This window comes from Ochotona princeps, chromosome 6 (assembly GCF_030435755.1).
Source record: "Ochotona princeps isolate mOchPri1 chromosome 6, mOchPri1.hap1, whole genome shotgun sequence".
Taxonomy (NCBI): Eukaryota; Metazoa; Chordata; class Mammalia; order Lagomorpha; family Ochotonidae; genus Ochotona; species Ochotona princeps.
Window position 1 is genome coordinate 66205902 of NC_080837.1, and position 16953 is coordinate 66222854.

The window sequence follows — 16953 nt, forward strand, 5'->3', positions numbered from 1 at the left end:
TTAATTGCTTGTTTATTAATATTTGAAAGGCATAGACAAATATAAGGAAAGAGTTTTCATCCACTGGTTCATTCCCAAAGTGCCCACAAGAACTGAGACTGGGTCAAGCCAATGACAGAAGCCAGACACTTACTCTAAGGCTCCTGTGGGAACAGCACAGACCCATCTTCTGCCTCCAGGGGTACAGTAACAGGGACCTGGAAGAGGAACTGGAATAGACTTGACCTTTGGTATTCTGGTATGGAATGAAGGCCAAGCTAGCCAAGGTAGCATTATATGCACTGTGTCAAATGCATAACTGTCCTGGGTGATTTTAACGGAGAACTAGACTTTCATGTTCTCGCTAGGATGACTTCCTCTTTTAAAATCTATTCCAAGCATTTTATAGAGAAATATTTCCGACAGTTCCTAGAAAACTGGAATTAAAAGATAAGTCTATTTTGGTACAAAAAATTTTAAAATTCATGAACAGCTTTTCCATAAGACACATTTACATGAGTATTCTGAAGATGCTGCACGTGTGTCGATTTTTATAATTTCTGTATCAATATAAACCTAACTTGTAATTCTGTTTTCTATGAACTTTAGAAGTAATCTGAAGTAACTGGAAGAATATTGATTTGCTAACTTGTGCAAAGGCATACAAAATTTTCTGGAAAGTCTTGAGTAAGAATTTCATAACGTTATATAGAAGCTGACCTCTCCTAAGTTCAATGTTTGGTATGGAGACTTGAGGGGACTCGTGTGTGTGTGTGTGTGTGTGTGTGTGTGTGTGTGTGTGTGGTGTCCGTGAAGCTCTAGTTCTTTTCCCATTCTTTTAGTCCAAAGCAGGGAGGAAGAATGCACTATGGTTTCTTGCATAATGATTCTAGGAATCTCATCTAGAGGGAAGACTCACAGAGACTCTAAAAGCCATTCTTGAGAGGCAAGTGGTAAAGACAGAGGGACTCAAAAGCAGAGGTGAGCACTGAGCAGTAACTGGAGAACAGGTGCAGTAAGAAAACACAGCAGAAGCCGCCATAGAAGAGGGAATGGATGCCGCAGCAGTGGGTTTTCCACTTGGACTGACTTGATCTGGGTACCTGTTTTATCATCTGAGCCCTCTGACCTTCTGAGGCCTTCATGCAACAGTAGATCCTACATGCAACCACAGTGAAAAGAGTTATCCGTTATAGGGAAGAATACTGCAACAAATGTAAGGGACTTAAAATCTGGTCGTTCATATCTCAGGGTCAAAAGTCCACAGTGGAGACATTTAGATCCACACTCCAAGGAATTACATGGCTAAAATTAAGGTGCTTTTGCATTGCCTTTTTGTGTGGAGTCTCAAGAAAAACCTTCATCTAAGCTCATGAAGGTGGTTGTCAGAATTCAGTGGGGTTTGCCTTCAGGACTGATTCCTTGCTTCTGGCTGGTGTCAGATGGTGACTACCTTTCCCTATACACTTTGCTGTATGGTGCCCTTCATCCTAAATGCAATCTGTACCTCATCTCCTTAACACTATGTAACTTTCAACCTTCATCTTTTTGACATCCCTTTCCAGATCCAGGCATAAAAGGTTGATGTGATTAAGTCAGTTTCATGCAAATGATCATAAGATCACCTGTTTTGATAGCTTAATCATATCTTCTAAATCCTGCATAATCTATCCATAACGATACCTGCATTACTGTTTGACAAAAATTTTAGGAAAAAGTACTGAACTTCAAAGGCCAGAAATTTTTTTTTTAAAGATTTACTTTTTATTGTTGTTGTTGTAAAGTCAGATATACAGCAAGGAAGAGAGACAGAGAGGAAGATCTGTCTGTTGATTCACTCCCCAAGTAGCCACAATGGCTGGAGCTGTGCTGATCCGAAGTCAGGAGCCAGGAGCCTCTTCCAGGTCTCCCATGCAGGTTGCAGGGTCCCAAGGCTTTGGACCATCCTCGACCAAAGGCCAAAAATCTTAAGTGTTCTTCTTGTATAATTCTATCTACCATGGAGGAGGTGAAGGGCTGGCCTACGAAAAATATTACTGATGTTTTCAGCCCCATTGAATGTGTTTTTGTAAAAGCATTATTTATATCTTGGAATTTCTTTCACCTAAATTGGGAGCTACCAAATGTTGCCTTTTTTTTTTTTTGGATCATACCTAAAGCTGGTGGGAAGTAGGTATGAACAGCAGGAAAGGTCCAAGAACATATGTTAGAGTCAGAGGGGAGCAAGGAATATTATTTCTCTCTCCCTGACCAGCCTCTTTACCACCTGGGTGATCAAACCCAAGTGAGACCCAAGTCTCAGTGTCAGAAGTGCACCTTGGGAAAGTTCAAAGAAGCAGCAGGGTCCTTAACATTCTTTAGAAGCTAAGGAGGGATAAGAAAGACTAGAAGGTGCTTTGAAGGGTACTGTTGAATTCCACTTCCTGTAAGAGTACTCTAATCCCTCTGATCTGTGCAAACCAACAGGGTTTCACTGTGAAATTGTTGCTGTAAAAGAATCCTCCACTTTGACTGGAGGTTGAGAATCAGTTCTCCGAGACTTAATTTTCCCTATGAAACAAAGCAGCAAAATGTTGACGGTCTCTACACTACAACCATACCGTCCTGAGAACTCAACACACCCACCTCATTTACATGAAAGTAGGATTTGTAAGCAGTAATACGCTGAATTGCACAGGTGACGGTTGCTTTCACCTTATAAGCACACAATAAATCAGATTTTCAGTATTGTCTTTTCCTGGCTCTGGTTATGCCCAACTATTGCTTGTAATAATTATTCTAGCTCTTTCCATAATGCCAAGTGCATTTTCTGTGAACCGTAACAGCTAGTGTCCTTTAGGAATAAAGGGGACTGAATAAATTGAGGAAAGATACTCTTCGATCAGCATCAGGAGCACCAGGCAGCTCCTAAATTTATTCAATTCATACTTCGTTTTTAAGGAAGACAGAGATATTTATTTCTATCCTATAGGCAAACTCTGAATATAATGGACAAAATGTCAGCTAGAATGAAGAAAAATGAGGATATTCCCCAACAGAATAAATACATCTTTTGCAAAAATAAAGTTACCAAAGTCACTAAGCCCCAAGTGATTAACTGCTGTGAGACATAAGACAGCTGAAAACATTGTGCAAGAAAGTTGGGTAACTTAGGATTTATATTTAGATTGAAACTGCATTGGTAAAGATTGATAATCTTTCAAGAGTAGAAGCTCTACTTCTCAAATCCCTAGGTGTTACCTCAATTTTCCTAAAGGTGTTTTCAACATTTGGACAACTTTTCTCTGGTGAGGCCTTGAGAGGTTCCTTATTGAAAAATGCATGTGTTGAGCCCTAATACAAGGAAACAAATGGCTGTTCAATGTGCATACGGAGGAACGTTTGGGATTTCTGAACCACTGTTTTCACATCTGCCAAAGAATGGAGTTTTACTGTAGAATACTTCCTTGATTTCAACAATTTAGAATTTTCAAAATATAATTCTTTGCTATTAATCATGTGATGATATATAAATTTTTGTTGCCCTAAATAATACTGACAAAGTTCTATCCAAAAAACATTCCAATTTAAGCCAGAATTTATCTTGGCTATTCCAGCTCGATGTCTCTTCTCACTTTTTCTCAAAAATAACCTATACACTCTTCCTTGTTCAGTGTGAATCTTACTTTCAAAAAGCTTTCTCTTGAACTCCAAATATCCAACTAAGCTATTGAAAAAAATGTATTCCTTTCCTCTACAATACCTGTAGCTCCCTCTTGAGAAATTCCTGTAGTAAAAAATAATGATCAACAGAAGATACGACATTTTAATCCCTGAAATCTGTAAATGTTATCTTATTTGGGTAAAAGTTATGTATAGATATAATTCAATTAAGCAGTTTTAAAATCAGTGGAATCCATTTTTTAAGTGTTGATGTATTTACTTGAAAGGGTGACAGAAAGGAGGGATGGCAGGAGGGAGGGAGAAAAAATGTAGGGAGGGATGGAGGGAGAGGGAAAAAGAGAGAGAGAGGGAGGGAGAGAAAGAATCTTTTTTCTACCCATTGGCTCACTCATTAAATGCCCCCAACAAGTAGGGAAGAACTAATGCCAGGAATTTCAGTCACAACCTTCCTGTGAGTAGCAAAGGTCAAAGCATTTGGGCCTTCCCTTCTGCCTCTCAGCATTCACATTAACAGGAAACTATATCAGAGACAGAGTCAGAACTCAAACTCAGGGACTTCAGTACAGGTTGAAGGTTCCCAAGAGGCAACTGAAGCAGTGGATCAGACACCTGCCACAGATTAAAGATTTTGAAATAAAGAGATTGTCTTGGATTATCTTGTGGAATCAAAAGTAAATAGTATCACAAGTGTTTTGTTAAAAAAAATAAGTATTTGTGCACACACACACACACACACACGCAATGAGAGAATGAAGTCTCTCTGAGAGCCTTCAGAGGAAACAGCACACTCCGTTGCCAGACATGATTTCAGATTCTAGCCTCCACAACCAGAAGAGAATAAGCATCTGCTGGTTTAAGGCACCACTTTGTAGTAATTTGTTCACCATACGAGTTCATTAATTAACTCATTACCTTTTGCAGAGATTATCAAAGGCACCATGGAGCTGAGCTCAGCCCATCTTCAGCCTGTCTTGATCAGACATTCAAATTTCTGCACCTCCATAATTACAGAAAGCTAATTCTGTTAAAATCTGCTTTCCAAGTCTCATGGCCTTTGTAAGAAAACACAATCCTTCCTTTGCAAGATTATTCATGTTCTGTTGTTTCCAGGTACAATAGTGATGCAGTCCATAATTATTTTAAAAACCAAGGCATAAATGAATGTTTTTCCAGATCCTGACTCTTGCTAGCTTTATTCAACTTTTTAAAGGCAATTTATTTAACCTCCATTCACTTCTTAATAAAAAATAGATACTTTCATAGATTTGCTGAATGGATAAAAAAATTTTCAGGTATAACACAGTGACTAGTGGCGTCTAATCACCAAGTAAATAGCTGATTTTACTATTGGGATTCCTATCATTTATTTGCTTAACACATATTTCCTAAAACCTCTCAGAGCTAAACACTCCATTAGGAGCTGAGATTCTAAAACTAACTAACTAAATTCCTATGGTCATGGAATTTATATGGTATGGCCTGGATTTCTAAAAATGCCTTTAAATATATTTTGAGATAAATACTTGATTCCTCAATTTGTTATTTTTTTCGGTCAGAAATGTTCTAATGATACAGAGAATCCCTTGCATTTGTCCTTTTTATTTTCCATGTGTATGAAGTGCTCTCCTTTCCCCTATTTTTGCATATATTGTAATCTTTTCAAAAGTTTTCAGTGACACATGTGTAGTACAGGATGTATTTTCCAACTTTAAGTAGTATAAACATGTTGTTCCATTTATAATTGTTTCAATTCTGCTGGTTTAAGAGCAGGATTGTCCACTTAAGCTTTACAAAAGCTTTCTTTGTAACTATATACCTTTCCTATGTATCTCATTCAAAATTAGGCATTTTTAGTAATAGGAATGACTGCTTTTCTTATTTAGTGCTGTTAATCTTACACTTAATCATGGTTTTTGTCATCTCTGTTTTATTTAGGTTGCATCTGTCCAACACTGTTAGCTCAGTCAAGACATCTTGATTGTCAACCTGTCTTCAAATTTTTTACACGTGGGCCCATGAGGGATAAAAGTGTTTGATGCCACATTCATGATTCACCCACCGAACTCATTATCATGCATTGGCAAGAATGGAGGAGAACTGCTCTGGTCCTCACTCAGGAATGCATTCAAGTACTTCCAAAGAATATCCACAACCTCTTCTACAGAAGGTAGAGAAAACCTGGTGGTTATGCGTAGGAAGACTGGGTTATCTGTTCTCAAGAAGGATTGATCTTTACAGGAGAGAATCAATGCATTTCTCAGGAGAAAACTCCAGGAATTTGCCAAGTTTGAATGAGACCTTCAAAGTAACTGAGGGACCAGAATTAACAAATAGGCACAGTTCAGATAGTGGGCAGCTCTATTTATAAAGAAGCCATTAATCAGCCAGGCCATCTCAATGTATTTGTGACCAGGATCGTGAAAGTATTTAAAAGTGATGCAATTATCCCAGAAATTGATTTGGAGAAGTATAAATGCATCCCAGAATACTCAAATGTTCTTTATGATATCCAGGAGGAAAAAGGGCATCAAATACAAGTTTAAAGTGCATGAAAAGAATGATTAAGATATCAAGTTGTACCTACTCCTTCCAAACGCATGGATTTTGACATCAAAAATAAAAAATATTTTTAGTGACATTAGATGTATGGATGATTATTTCAAAGCAATGTTTTTTCATTTATTTTTATTGGAAAGGCAGATTTACAGAGGAGAGACAGAAAAAGACATTCCATCCACTGATTCACTCCCCAAATGGTCACAACAGCCAGAGCAGGAACTAGGAGGCTCTTTCAGTTCTTGCAAGTGGGCACAGGGTCTGAAAGGCTTTGGGCCATTTTCCACTGTTTCCCAGGCCATCCCCGAAGAGCTGAATGGTAAGTGGAGCAGCCAGGACAGGAACCAGCACCCATACGGGACGCCGGTGCTTGCAGGTAGAGGATTGGCCAATTAAGCCATCATGCCAACCCCTTAAGTAGTGTTTTTATTCTCTGTTTTCCTAAAATAGACTTCTTCTAATTGCATTTAGGAAACATTTCTTTCTCTGTTTGTCTCAGCTCTTCTCCTGAACAGCCAGGAGTCCTAGGCTAGTACATGCACAAGACAAGCCAAAGTAGGAGAGTCCTCTAGCACGTCCTCTAGCACGTGGCATAGGTACAAATCCACGGTTCAACTGATGATGTTCAGCAGCTTCTAAAAGGCCTTTCAAAGTAGGGAAGATCACCACGAAACCTGAGCCACACTACTTAGGTAGAACAGGACTCAGTCCGGCTTTGGACTGGCTGAGCCTTAGATTTTGTAGCCATTGGAAAAGTGAATCAGCAGATGGAAAACAGATCTCTCTTTCCTTCTCTCTCTCTGTCACTTTGCCTCTCAAGAACAAGTAATCAAATCTTAGAAAAAAGAATTAAAGTTGATTTCTTATAAATAGTATACAGAGAAATTTGATTTTAACTCCATTTATATATTATTGGAAATAATAAGTCCACTCACATATTTTTCCTTTTACTTCTCCCATCTATTTTTCTTAATCTCTTTGTAATATTGTTTGCCCTATATATTTTTCTCAATTTTTTAGTTTTTTTCTTTTTTAAATTTTTAGACTAAATTCTCCCTTGTTTAACATTCAAGTGCATTTTTCACACTATTAATTCACCTTTTATATGGGTTAGTGCAGCTGCTGTAAGACTCCATCTCTTTTGCAATTATTTTATTTTGACAAACTTTACAAAGTTGATTAGGGCACAAAGGGTCAAGGGCTACAGGAAAGCAGGTAAGGCCTTTGTTTGCACATTTTTTCCCTGTATCTGGGGCAAGGGGGAAGATAAAGGGAGAAACCCCACCCAACCTCCTACCCATCCCAGGTCCCCAAGGTGGGGCATGCTCCGAGGGCACTGCTCAAGTGGTTTTGATAGTTCCACAGTTCTGCATTGCTGCCAGTTTCGTCATTTCAAGCACGATGAAATCTCTCCAGAATCAGCTAGCTGACATAGTTCACCTTAGAGTCTCTGTTTGCCCAGATTTTCACTGCCAACACATGGATGGGGTAGTGGATTGATTTGTTCTGCCCTCCACCCTCTGTTGTGGTACCAGGTGTCCTCTGCAGGTTTGGATGGACTGTCATATCATCCATGTGCACCTGGATATGCTGTCCACTGTTCCATGTGAGCTTCTGAGGGGGCTCAGCTTTGACACATGCACTCCATGGTCAGTCCATGGAACCTGCACTTCTCTTCATGGTTGAGGTTCTGAGATCAGCAGTTCAGTTGGAGGGCTCTCCAAAGAAACTTCGCCCGAGGTGATCCCAGACCTGGTTCTTGTGTATGCATGTCAGCATAGCCTCCAGCACAGTCCATCGCCCAATCAGCTTATGTATATAGTGGTGGTTGCAATTGCTGGGTCAGTTCTGTTTCCAGCCCTGTATTCTACATGAAACAACGGATGCTGCAGCCCAGCCTTATTCTGCCCACCACACACTTGGCCCTCACACAAGCCAGTGGGAGCTGCAGCCTAGTCAGAGTGACCTGCAATAACCCCATCAGGCCAGCCCCCTGCGCTTGTTCCCGTGCTTGCCAGTATGTACAGCAGACTTGTCCAGACTGTCCCAAGAGACTCCATGTTAGAATGTGATATACAATTAATTATTAACTCATTATAGCTAACGCGATAGTTCCAGACAAAAGGTTCTGCTCTACCTAATAAGTTTGGAACCCATGATGAAATAATCACTGCACTTAACCCTATACCTTCACCTGAGTGTTAACATCAAATTGGCAGAGAGAGAGAGTACACAGAGGATGGTGCCTTAAAGTGGAACATTTAAGTAATGTACAGGAGAATCTGAGAAGTGGGATACAGTCACATTGTAACCTCACTTATCATCAGGAGTGACTCTCCTCTATTTAACAAGTCATCAACTGCATAGACCACAAGACTTCCCATGTCTATCACAGAAACACTATACACACACACACACACACACACACACACACATATTCTTTTCAGATTTTCAAAAGTACAGTTAGGAGCAAAACTGAAATAGCAACTGGTACATATGCCAGTTGCCTTTACCTGTTTTTATGTCATGTAATTCTACGTTCTGAGAAATCTAATGCATCATTCTGAATATTTGCCAGTTTGGTTCTCCGAAATGTCCACATCACCCAGAAAATAACTATTTACTCTTAACCAACTCTGCTTCCTCAAGAACTACATAATCCATGAAGCAAGGTCAAGGTCAAGAAGGCATAGATTTTTCCTGCAAAAGTGCTAAGCACTCTTACAGCATTGTTTCACATCATCTCAAAATGCCCACTACTCTATTTTCTCTTTTCTAAAGACTTCTTTATCAAAATATTGACAAATTTGCTAAGATCGAGCTTTCTGGTAGACATTAACAAGTATTGTGTACTATTTATTTGAGAAAGGGAAAGTTAATAAAAAAAAAAAGGAACCAAAAATGTGAAACATTCTAAGCTCATACAGTTTCTTTATCGTTCATTTCTCTCTACAGTCCCTGGAAGGAGAAAAGTCCTGGAATTAGCAAGCGCACATCATTCAATTCAGTGACCCACTGCTGAACAGGATCATAACTCTGCAGCAGTTCCCCTAGGGTTGAGGATTAGGCTGAGGGTTTGGTGACAAAGGTTAATTAAAGCACCTAAAGAAGAATTTGGAAGACAATTAGAATGCATCACCAAGCATCAGCACTACCTGGAGTTTCATGAGATTTTTTTCACAAGTGGTTTTTGCTAAATGGAGAATTCATTTCACGTCACTATAAATTATACTTAATTGCAGTTTTTTATTCCATAATTTACTGCATCCTTGTCTTCTCAAGGTTTCTATTTCAGCTCTACTTTTTGAGAGCATGACTTCCTTATATTTTTAAATATATTTTTGTTTTGAATTCTGAATTATATGATACAATTTCATATAGGTTGAGATTCCCCTCCAAACTTCCACCCCCCAATAGATTTTCCCCATTTTACTACAATAGTGTAGTCCTTGATAAGGAATCATAGTTCTATTAGTCTCTTATTTAAGTGTACCCCAACGTTGTTGGTACAGACAATGTCAGACAGTCCAGCCTCCCAGTCTCTACACACGTCCAACAGTTTCATTGGGAATCTCTCTTTCATTAGCTGCATGCCCATTCTTCTCTCTATCAAAGTCTAATATTGCCTAAGCCATAGGGATTTGAAATTTTTGGACAGAGTTCTATATTCTTCATTAAGAGTCAGCTTTTATTTCACTTTTAAAAAAATATTTGTTTTGTTTATTTGAAAGGCAGAGTTATAAATACAGAGAGAGGTCTTCCATTCACTGGGTCACTACCTAGATGACTGCAATGACAAGGGACAGGCCAGGTAAAGCCAGGAGTCAGGAATTATTTCCATGTCTTCAACATGAGTACCGAGGCCCAAGGACATGGACCATTCTCTGATGCATTTCCAGGGTCATTAGCAGTCAGAGAGTTTAATCTAAAGTGGGTAAGTTGGGACTTGGACCAGTGAAAATATAGGATGCCAGCAATACATGTGGCAGCTTTACCTGCAACACAACAGCAGTTCCCACTAGGTGTATTCATGGAGCTGCTCATCTTAGGCATTCATAGGAATATCAAAAAAAGCCCTCATCCTGGAAAACCTATTATAACACCTTAAAATAGTCCGTGGTGTCTCTTTAGTACAACCCTGTTATTTGAAATATGGTACAGGACAAGATTATCCTAAACTCCATAAAAAATGCTGATTATCAGCCATTCGGAAAAAAAGCTCATTATAGTATTTGATCTCCAAAATTTCACAGAATGCATTAAAGTATTTTGTCATAATTGGTAAAAAGAGATAATAAATTTTATTTTATTGCCATGCAAATAAAAATTGAATCTAGTGTTAAATGTATTCAACTCAATATATTAAGACTTAATGTTCTTTCAAGGATTTTCACTAATACAAGTATAAAATAATATAACAAATATGTTAAAAGAGAAAAAAAAGAATGCAAGTTCTGAACCACATCCTGTGACTTCTACATTGACATTTCAATTATTAGTTTATATACAACCAGGTTCTATACACATTAAAATGGCTATAGATTACTATTCAGCTGTCTCATGTTTATTTTAATTTTAGTATTTAGCAGTTTATAGTATTGAAGCATGATTTTGCTGAACCTGGCTGTTTTTCAGGTAGTCTAACTCTATAACTCTAATAAGACATATATCAGCAGTTTAGGTGCAGAACAGTTTTAGGAGGGGTGTGCAGAGAAATCTTCAATACCCCAGTGAGGAGTAACTAATCTTTGCGTCCAGTGCCTATAAAACTGTGTCACATAATGCAATGTAATCAATAAAAAAAAAAGAAAAAATAATATAACCAATATGGAGAACTTCAAAAAACACAAAATTTTTCTTAGTTATTTCTATTAGAAATTAGATCACAGATATATGTTTGCACTTATCAGAGGTTATCACATGACCAAAATGACAGTTTGACCTTGTTTATATATCCTAGTCTATGGGGAAACTGCAACCCATATTAAAAAAATTTCACCTCAAACTCCAGCAGCAGAAACTGGGCCAGGCTGAAACCAGGAGTCTGGAAATCCATTCAGTTCTCCCACCTGAAGGGCAACAACCCAACTACCTGATCCATCACCTGCAGTCCCTAAGAGCACACATTAACAGGAAGCTTGACTAGAGACACATGGAAACGTGAATCCAGGAACTCCAACACAAAAAACATGCATGCCAGCATCACATGCCTATTGGAGGTATAGGTATATATACCTGTGGGTACACATACACTTAATATATGCAAAACTACACCAACACATACATACAAATAAATACATACTATCTTGATCGGATCACCTGAAAAAAGGAGGTAATATGAATACCTGGAGTGTTGTGAAGATAAATGGAGAGTTCAATCTGTGCAGTATCTAATACATGCATGCTCAGCAAAATGAACAACTATTTTAACATCAATTATTCTTATTTTCTTACACATTTTTATTGTGTTACTCTAATTTTCACAGACAACATAGCTCGAGATAATCATACCATTTCTCCTTCCATTAGTAAGCACTTAGCCACATTACACTAAATATAAAATTGACCATTCTTTAAAATGTTTCACACATAACTCATGGGAAAGACATCAAAATTTTTCCCTGAATTTTTATCTTTGTTTTGAACAACAATCTCAGTGTTAAGGATCTGTCTTTTCTAAGGAATAAACTGGATAGAAATAAAATGAAACAGCAAAGAGATTCAGAAAGGAATAAGAAATGTTTAGTTCATCTGATCCTAAGTACCAGTTTCAGCAATTATAGAGACAGAAATAACAGAGTCAGAGATAGAGATTATATCGCAAAGTTTCCAAAACAACTCTACCTCAAGGTATAGAATTATATCATTATAACCTCCTTTTGTTTATTTTATATGTTTTAATATTCTTGTTATTGTCATAAGCCAACTGCAATCATATAATCAAAATTCTATTGATACAGCACAAATCAAAGGATGTGTTTGATTCATTCTAAAATTTAATTAGAAAAGTGTATTTATGACCTTTCTGTTGTAGAATGTTGAATGTTTTTCTTAACAAATGTCCCAGGCAAGAAATAATTATCACAAAATGTGAGAAGGATACACTAAGGTACAGAGCAATGAGGTTATTTATCAGCTAATAGGGTATTTCGCTGTTTGATATCATGTGCATTTTTTATCATTATGGAAATTTAATTTGCACCTTTGATTCCTTTGTGCTCACCTTAAACCCAGTTCAGCTATTAAGAGTTACCTTTTATCACAATAATTGTAGCTCTGATTTATTCCTGATCTTCAGACCATCAAAATAGTCAAGGAGATAGCTACCATTTAATGATCTGGAGAACACACAGCAGTTCAAGGCTCCCTTAGTACTCAAAAGCAGTTTAATTGTGCTTTCAATTGTGGTCACAGTCATTTGCAAGCACTTGGCTTGGTACTCAGTGTGGGTACACTCTGAGAAGTAGTGGCAGTTGCTCGGATATGCTAATTCTTCATCCTAATCATCTGACCATTCTTTCAGCTTAATAGCTCATGCAAATTATCATCTTATTCTACAGTAAAACCACAAAAGTAAGGAATAGCATTGTTCGTTAGAGTTTAATTTATGATCTGAGCCAGATTTCTATTTAAGGTAATTCCCTGGATCAGCTTAGTTTGGGTGACATGTTTTGATATTTTCATTCATTGTCTGACATGAACAATTTTTTTTTAAGATTTGAGTATTTTTTTCAAAAGGCAGTATTACAAAAAATATGAGAAAGGCAGAGAGAAGGTGCTTTACTGTCTGCTGGTTCATCCCCCAAATGACCACAATGGCTGGAGCTTGAACCGGTCAGAAGCAAGGAGCTAGGAACTTTCTCTGGGTTTCCCACATAGGTGCAGGGGCCTAAGCATTTTTGCCATCCTCTATTGCTCTCCTAGGTATGTTAGCAGGGAGCTGGATTGGAAGTGAAGCAGCTAGGACACAAATCAACTCCCATATGACATGCCTGAATGACTATGCTACTGCGTGGGTAAATTTTTATGAAGGGCACAAAGTGCAACACAAAAGTTAGAGAAAAAAAGTAATTCCATTAAGACTTCAAAGTTGTAATCTATGATATGATTTTACTAAGGCCATGATGATAGTATACAAGTGGTAATTGCCATGTCTACACAATATTACTAAGAAAAAATAGAATTCTCAGGTAGCATGGGAGTGTAAAGACTTATCCTTGGCCTGCTAGTGTCAGCAGCCCATATGGGCACCAATTCATGTCTAGGTTGTTCCACTTCTGATCCAGCTCTCTGCCTATGGTCTAGGAAAGCAGCAGAGGATGGCCTGTACCCATGTGGGAAACCAGGAAGTGGCTCCTGACTCCCAGCTTCAAATTGTCTCAGCAATGGCCATTGCAGCCAGTTGGGGAGTGAATCAGTGGATGGGAGACCTCTCTGTCTCTTCTTGGTCTGACAAAATCTGCCTTTCAAACAAAAACAAATAAATATCTTTTTAACACAAGAAAGGAAAATACAGAATTCTTAATCTCAATGCTGCACAAAGTATACTTTATGCCTCATTCAATAAATGTTATGGGAAATCAATCTTCAAAAATCAGGATGAAATAGAAGCTTGATTGAAAGCTAACTAGTTTCATTCAGTATTGGTAAATGTTTCATGCCAATGTAATCATTTCATTATGTCTGCTTTACTCACAGAAATCTATACTGTTCAAAAGAAACCAAGTATATTCTAACTGAAGTGAGTAAGACAAGTTCATTTTTTTTTTCATTTAAGTTTCCAAACTTATGGGAGGTAAGTAAATATTTGAACAGTTCAAGTGATTCTCCCAGTGCTACATGCTAAATGTAGACAGTAATACCAACTGATTTTTATTTGTTTATATAGAAAGACATGTACCTTTTTGCTGATTGTTATTTCTAATTGATCAATTTCTATTCTGTCTTAAATTAAGTCTAACTAGGACTTATTTTAAAATGCATCTTTTTGCACTGGCACATTTTACATTTAGAACACTTTAAATATTTTAGTTTAAAGCTCTCTTAAAGATTTGTGATCTTGTTAAAAGGACATCATTACACAGTAGCACTCTGTAATTTAGCCTCCAAAGGCATTAAGACATAAAATAATTATTGGGCACTCACTTCCAATCTCCAAGTGGAGACATTGCAGGAGTATGCTGAAGACCTGCAGAATGTGGGACTTCAATATAACCATCAGGCCTGAATTTTATCATCTTCAACTACCGAGGCAACATAGAATAGATAACCATGTCTATTAAACTGTCCTACTCCAAGCAGCATTCTTCATGAGAATCATCCCCCAAATAAGGAGCAGGTGAAAAAGCTTTCAAGGTAAAATAAGCTGTCAGAAGCAAATAATTGCCAGGCTTCTTCAGATTCATGATCATGTATGATGAGCAGACAGCTACTAGGAAGCAGCACAGCAACTTCTGTGTTGTTTTCCAATGTTTTTTGCAGGGGTGGGTCGGGGGACTGCTTTGTGACACTCTATTTTTAAACAATATTTCTTCTCAGCAATAATTTTAAAACATATTCATAATGAGATTATAATGGATATTCTGGAATGCTGAAACAGCAAGAAGACCCTTTAGAATGGGCAGCCTAATTCTTTAGCAAGTAAGAAAAATTCATGGCTGGTATTGTGGTGAAGCAAGTTAAGCTTCCCTTTGCAATACAGGCATCATATACTGTAATGCCAGCTGCTGCCCCAACAGTTCTTCACATACAGCTCCCTGCTAATGATTCTAAGAAAGTAGAAGGCTTAGGGCTCTGCCATCCATGGGTAAGACTTTGTAAACTCCAAGATCCTGGCTTCTGCTTGGTTCAGTCCTGGTTATTGTAGCCATTTAGGGAAATGAATCAGCAATTGGAAAATTTTCTCTCTTCTTTTCTTTGTTTCCCTCTCTGTGTGTCACTTTGTCTTTAAAATAAAGAAACAGAAAGAATTTTAAGAATGAAAAGGAGCACAAATCGGAGAATGTATTAAGCAGGAAAGGTAGCATAAGCAAGTTCTGCAAATCTTCCCTGAATTTAATTGTTTTTCTAATTCATGTGAATTCGGTCACATATTTCTTATTAACAAGGGGCTAAACTGTAGCCCATCTATTCCAGTAGACTGATTAATATTTTATACTGGAATTTATACCTGTTGTCACATAAGAATACACACATATACTGGAATTTATACCTGTTGTCACATAAGAATACACACATACTTCTAGATACATAATAAATATTACATTCCAGGAAAACTTTACCTTATACTTACATATAAACTTTCTGGCAATATCCAGGGTACTTACCCAATAAAACTTCCTACATACATGTAGAAGTAACTAAATTTATTACTATTAAGAACAAAATGTTTGAATAAACTTCACTATGCTGAACAAAAATATTAAGGGACTTAAGCCTTAACCAATAATTGTAATATTACACCAAGTAATCATGTGAAATGTCATATTTATTGTATGACATTGAAAAGAAGATCTTCTGTCCAAGTTATCTGATAAGCTCTGAAATTGTTATTTCATATTCTCTGGGTTCTAAACAATGCTGAAAAGACCAACTTTTTTCTGATAAAGTAGAATAATATTTTATATTGTTCTATTGCATTAAAGCGAATAAGGCATTACTCAATTTTATAATATAACAAAAAGTCATCTCTGGGGATACCTACATTTGTGTGGGGTAAGGAGAACATACAGAGGATTATCTCCTTTTCAAAAATCTTAAGGATGAAAAGAAAGTCTCTGAACAAATAACAATAATATGGAAAATTAAACCAAAAATCACCATATACAAGTCATTGCAATACCAAAACACAGTAATTCACATTTCCAAGTAACATTACCAGAGATTATATGCAAGGTAGAAAAAACATAATTAAAACATTCACAGCATTAACTACTGAAGCCACCACCTGCAATGCTGACCTACTATTTGGGTGGGGTTCCAACTGCTCCACTTCTGATCTAGTTCCCTGCTAATGCGCCTGGGAAAGAAATGGAAAAATGGCAGACATCCTTGGGCCCTAGTATTCACATGGGAGATCAAAATGAATCTCTTGACTCTTGGCTTTGGTCAGGCCAGCCCTGACCCTTGCAGCCATCTGGGGAGTGAATAAGCAGAAAGAAGATTCTCTCTCCCCTTCTCTCATTCTAACTCTTCTTTTAAATAAAGAAATTATAAAAAAAATAAGGAGGGGGGAAAAGAGAGAATCCACAAGTTAAATTTTATCAAATTTCTCCCTCCCAGGATAACACTCAACGTACTCCAGAATATCTTAGCATTAAACATACCATCTTTGAAAATATAAAGACCCTAGAATGGGAAAGCAAGCTATTACTATCATTTCCAGGATCTGTTTTCTTTTTCTCCCCCAAGATTTATGTATTTATTTGAAAGATAGAGTTACACAGCAAGTGACAGAGTAAAAAAAATATCTATCTACTGGTTCACTGCTCAAATGGTTGAAGTGGCTGGGACAAAGCCAGTAGCCTAAAACACTGCTGAGGGTCTCCCAAGTGGGTGGCAGATTCTAAAGTCCATTGCTTTAGAAAGAACCATAGCAGGAGTAGGAGTGGAGTGGCTGTTACTGGAATCAGCACACACACAGGATACCATCATCACAGAGGGTGACTTAACCTGCTGTGCCAGTGACCTCTCAAGGACCTAATTTTTACTTTGCAGTGTGAGATTCTCACAGTAAGTTCCATTGGATATGGCATA

General features: G+C 37.6%; 1 pseudogene; it reads left to right on the plus strand.

Moving 5' to 3' along the window:
- The first annotated feature begins 5688 nt into the window (after positions 1-5688).
- Positions 5689-6207, plus strand: LOC101528313 (dihydrofolate reductase-like; annotated as a pseudogene).
- Positions 6208-16953: the final 10746 nt, after the last annotated feature.